Consider the following 6,063-nt stretch of genomic DNA (forward strand, 5'->3'; position numbering starts at 1 on the left):
TAAGCATTAGGCAGACTAATGGTTCTTTTTTTGTTTTGTTTTGTTTTTTGAGATGGGGTCTCACTCTGTCACCCAGGCTGGAGTGCAGTGGCACGGTCTCCGCTCACTGCAACCTCTGCTTCCTGGGTTCAAGTGATTCTCGTGCACAGGCATATGCCACCAAACCCAGCTAATTTTAGTATTTTTAGTAGAGACAGGGTTTCACCATGTTGGCCAGGCTGGTCTCGAATTGACCTCAGATGATCCGCCCGCCTCAGCCTCCCAAAATGCTGGGATTACAGGCGTGAGCCACCACACCTGGCCTGGGAACATCTGAAGAGCTTTTAAAAATGCTGATGCCCAGGGTGTATCCCAGAACAACTGGCATCATGTTGATTTTTGTAGCTCACCAGGTGATTCCAATATTCAGCCAGGGTTGAAAGCCATTCATCTAGACCAACCCTCCAATTTGCAGGTCAAGAAACTAAAGTCCAAAGGGGTAAACTGACCTGCCCAAGGTCACACAGCAAGGGAGTGATAGTGCCTGGGACCTGAGCTCCAGTGCTCCACCCCCAGGGCTCTCTTCACCGGACTTCACTGCAAAATGGGGCAAGGTGGAGCGGAGCACCAGCGTTTCCTTTCTGGTTTGGCTTCTTCACTGTTGGGTCCTCAGCTCAGATCCCAAAGAAGGAGCTTCCTAGATGCAGGTGACCTTACGCCTTTGAATTCCCAGATGGACTATGGCCATAGAGGCCTCACACTCTCAGGCAGTAGGTGCCAGAAGCCTGGGGCCAGGTGGGACTCTGCTTCCTAACCGGTGGCCAGTCTCTAGGCTGGAACAGCCTCACACTCTCACCCAGCCAGCATGGGCCTGCCATTCTCGCCCGTCCCCCACCATCTTCCCAGAGAGACGGAGCCCTCAGGGACTGTCCCACCACAATTCTCAGAACTCAGGTGAAGTTTCTGACCCCCCACAGCCGCAGCTCCCGACTCCTCTGAGAACTGCTGGGACAGGCCTGTTCTCAATCAGCAACCGCGACTGTCTTGAAACCATCAGAGGCTCCCTCATGACTTGTTTTTGCTCTCTTGTCAGGGTTTTGGGGGTGTGTGTGTCTCAAACCTCTGATTGTCTCTGCTTTGTGACTTTTTCTGGTGTGTTTTTGAAGTGGCTTTTTGTTATTCTGCCTCCACTCGCTCATCTTTCTCGGCAGCCGTGGAAAACACTCTCGGCCTCTTCTGCTCTCCACCGAGCACTTGGATCCCTTGTAAACAGCTTGCCTGGTGGCCTGGACCAGGCTGAACAGATAGGAAGGGCCTGGGCCTGTCAAGCCCTTGAAAATAAACATGCTGCACTGAGCTTCACCATGCTCAGGGAGGAGGATGGGGTAGACACGAGAAAGCAGAAGGAACTTTCTAGGCACAAGATTACTCTCCTGATGGCCGAGTGAGGTCTTTTCCACCGCCCTAAAACAGGCAAGAACAGAGGCCTGCCCCTTCCCTGAGCCTCAGGCCTGCTAGAAGGAGGGCACCCACCTGCAAAAGCCTTTCCTGAAAAAAAAGAAAAAAATTTTTTTGAAACAGAATCTCACTTGGTTGCCCAGGCTGAAGCACAAGTGGCATGATCATGGTTCACTACGGCCCTGACCTCCCCAGCTCAAGCGATCCTCTCACCCTAGCCTACCAAGAAGCTGGGACTACAGGTGTGTGCCACCATGCCTGACTAATTTTTTTTTTTTTTTGTAGAGATAGGGGTCTCACCATGTTGCTCAGGCTGGTCTCAAATGCCTGTGCTCAAGCAACCCTCCTGCCTCAGCCTCCCAAAGTGATGGGACTGCAGGCATGAGCCACCATGCCCAGCCCTCTCCTGAAATGTGAGAGGTAGATCTTAACTTGCACTGCCCAATATAGTGCCACTAACCACACATGTGACTACTGAGTGCTTAAAATGTGGCTACTTTGCGAGCATGGTGGCGGGTGCCTGTAGTCCCAGCTACTTGGGAGGCTGAGGCAGGAGAATTGTTTGAACCCGGGAGACAGAGGTTGCAGTGAGCCAAGATCGCACCATTGCACTCCAGCCTGAGTGACAGAGTGAGACTCTGTCTCAAGAAAAAAAAGAAAAAAGAAAAAAAAGAAAGAAAAAAGTGGCTACTTTGACTAAGGAACTGAATTTTTTATTTAGTGTTGCATAATTTAAATAGCCACGTGTGGCTAGTGGCTACTGTTAGACAGCACAGCTCAAAAGCAGGGTTCTCAAACTAGGCTGCATATTAGAATCACCTGGGAGCTCTAAACCACTCTGACGCCTGCAGCCATCCCTGGTGACTTTGATTTACTGCCACTGGGTATGGGCAGAGCCAAAGTTCTGAAAGCCCCACGTGTGATTCTCACGCACAGCCAGTTTTGCAAAACTCTGGCCCAAAGGACTTCCCACAGCTTTTCCACCTCTGACATCCTACACGTTGATCTGGTCTCTACAGTTTTCAGAATTTAAGGAGCAAGGAATTTACTTAGAGAATCAACTCAAGATGCTAGAAAATGTTTTTCTATGTTCTAAATGTAATGCATGTTCGTTGTAACACATGGGAGAAAATTGAGAAAATTCAGAGAAATGAACAGAAGAAAGTCAAAATCCCCTAAAATCCCACCACCTAGAGAAAAAGGGTTGAAACACTTAGACGTATATCCTTCAAGGCATTTTTCCATGGATAGAGCCTTCTTTTCCTTCAAAATTGAAATCCTACTATGCTTCCTATTTTGTAATGTTTTTGTCACTTTACTTATTTGATTAACAAATATATCATCAATTGTAATGGCTACATGACATTCTATTGCATATAAACCACTATTTATCCAAATTCATATTAATACTGGCCCCATTTTTGCTATAATTTTTAAAAACATTGCTATGAAAAAATACAATGTCTTTATGAAAAGCCGTTCACTAACTCCTTAGGAGAAAAGAAAAAAAAAGAATTCAGTCAAAAGGCATAGAAAATTCTAAGACTTCTCCTAAATGTTTACCAAATGACTCTCCAGAAAAGTTGAACCAGTTCACATTCCCATCAACAGAGCATGAAAGCACCTATATTTATATGCATGTTGGCACTGGGGATTGAACTTTTCAAACTTAACAAGGTTTGAAAAAAAAATGTTTTCAACCACCAACAGGCAACCCTTTGTTTCAAAGTTCAGCACACCTTTAACGAGCACTGACTATGTGCCAGGTGTCACCTTAGGTGTTGGTGATAAAGATGAATGGAATGCATCCCTGCCCTCTAAGAACTCAAGAAAGGGGAGAATTAACAACTTGGCTTTAAGTCAAGGGAGGACAATATAGATGCTAAATAAAGGTACCAAAGTCACACTGGGAGCAGGAAAGAAAAGCCCACGATTCCTCACAGCAATGCTGGGAAGTCTGAAGGGGTGGCATTTGAGCTGGCTCTAGAAAGGTTGAGTCCAGGCGCTGGTGAGAGGTAGGAGGTGATGATATTTGGCAAACACCAAAAAATGCTGGAAGGCTCGGGGGATTGGAAAGTTATTGCTTCCGCCCTCCAGTGGCTCCTATATTTATCAACCGTCTACGGTCAGGAAGCTTCTCCTTGAGTCTCTCCAACAGCTTCCTATTGCAGCTTAAACCCCTTCCTCTCGTTATCTATATAGTGGGAATGGGAGGCAGCTTGAATGCATTCTCCATAAATTCACCTCCAGAGACTTCTAGCCAAGGCAAACACCAAGCATGGTATGACATGTTTTCACTGATGAGTTGGTCCCTTTTGGATTATTTGCTCCTTCTATAAAAACAACATCGACTTGTAATGTCAATATGTCCATTTACCAGCCTGGGCAATATAATGAAACCCTGCCTCTACAAAAAATAAAAAAATTAGCCAGGTGTGGTGGCATGTGCTGGTAGTCCCAGCTACTTGGGAGGCTGAGGTGGGAGGATCAATTGAACTTGGGAGGTCAGGGCTGCAGTGAGCTGTGCTCGTGCCACTGCACTCCAGCCTAGGTGACAAAGCAAGACCTTGTCTTTAAAAAATAGAGGTAGATAGATAGATAATGTGTGTGTGTGTGTATATATATATGTATATATATGTATATATATATATACACATATATATATATAGTTTTTTGTTTTTTTAAGTTGCAAAACTCAAGACCATAGGGCAAACATCAAGGTGACCTGAATTCCCCAGGCCGCTGGTCGTTAACCCAACTTTTCCCCCATTATTAGGATGGCCAATGCCAGCCCCATAGAGAGAAAGGGGCAGCCGGTTCAAATCCTGGCTCTTCTACTTAGGCCCTTGTGAATTCCCTTGGGTAAACTCACTTTTTCATCTCCCTGGGCCTATAAGACATGGATGGTATGAATAGTGAAAAGTTAGGTTTGGGGAGGTAAGGGAAGCCTTTTGTTAATAATAATAATAATCACCTGTGACTCCCATCCATGTGGGCTCACGTCAAGCGGGCCAGCCCCTTGCCTTCTCTTTTTGTGAGTCTCTGTGACCCACAAACACACACCCTTTCAACCGAGTCTGCCATGTATTTCAGGAATAACACATGTTCCAGAAGATGGCCTTTCTTGGGAAACTCACTGAAAAATGAATTAAGGGACTTGCCCAACTGTGTCTCAGGGCAGGAGGTAAGAAGGGCATGACAGCCACGGGACCTTTTCCACCCATTGACCGACACTCCCTCTTTCCCCAATTCTGCCCTACAACGTCAGAGACCGGATCAAATTTCCCTACTTGCTCTGTCTTCACCTCCCCTTTCTCCCCTGCTCTGTGACACATGATGTCCCTGGAGAGTCCCCCACATCATCACAGAACAAAAACAAAAACAGCAGAGAAAAAATGCCAAACCACGCTCCCCCTGCCCCCTCTACTATGAGTCGCCCACACGATGAGGGTGCTTGGTTTCAAATACTAGAAATGAGATGGCCTTTTTTTTCTTTTCACTTCTGCTATTTACACAGAAGTGCCTCGGTGCTAAACCCACCATAATTCAAGTTTATTTTTGGATTTCTCAGCTGTAGAAATCTACAGAATGCCAAAATGGGCTGAAGCAACTCTGTCAATAGGAGGAAGGAGAGGGTGGAAGGGAATGAATGTTGTCGAGAACCTGCTGCGGGCTGGGGCCTTACTGATGCGATTTCGTTTCCTCCTTACAAAGACTCTTAGAAGAAACCCTATTATCAATTATCTTTTGAAGATAGTGAAACCGAGATTCTGTGTAGTTAAGCAACTTGGTCTAAGTTGAACAATTTGTAAGTGGTGGGACCTAGATTTAAAACCAGGACTGACTCAAAAGCCAAACTTCTTGGTCTCAGCCCTCACTCCCACCCACGTCCCCACCCACCCGCTCTCTTGCTCCCACAGCGAATTATCACGTGCCTTCTGTACCCGTGTGTTTGCACTCTCTCTGCGCCAGCCCCCTCCTGTACTTTGCCCTTTTCTGCTTTGGAACAAAAATAGGGCCAACCAGAGAAGGTTCGGGAAATTTATGGTTTGGTTTCGTTTCTCCCCAAAGCATAGTACATGTCTGATTTCAACCCATTTAAGTAACTGACTTCGGGCCCTCTGGGAATCCTGTTGGGGAGGAGAGCCAAGGTGGACAGAACTCTAATGGCAGCATGGAAGACAGCCAGACTTGAAGCCACACAGATCTGCGCTGGAATCCCAGCTTGGGCACTTAAGGCTCTTAAATGCTGCTAGGCCTCCATTTCTTCATCTATAAATTGGCAATGACATACCCATCTGGCAAGTAGCTGGGAGACCCAAATGAGATGATGTGAGGGAAACAGCCCAGGTCAGATTCCAGCACATAGCAGACATCCAAGAAATGTCTCCCTCTCTTCCTCTCCCACATCCTCAGGAAAGGGGTTCAGGGCTGCCACCAGGGAGCCTGGCCTGCAGAGAGCTTTGGTAACTCTCTGAGGAAGCACAGTTAGATTCATTTCGGCCTGTCTCAAATATTTGCAGGGCCCAGGCAAGAGTACAAACAGAGGCCTACGCACTACCTGCCCAGATAGTTACATTATAAATAGAGCTAACAGACTTATAAAATAGGTTCCATTTCATAATG

The sequence above is a fragment of the Pan troglodytes genome, chromosome 19 (assembly GCF_028858775.2).
Source record: "Pan troglodytes isolate AG18354 chromosome 19, NHGRI_mPanTro3-v2.0_pri, whole genome shotgun sequence".
Lineage (NCBI taxonomy): Eukaryota > Metazoa > Chordata > Mammalia > Primates > Hominidae > Pan > Pan troglodytes.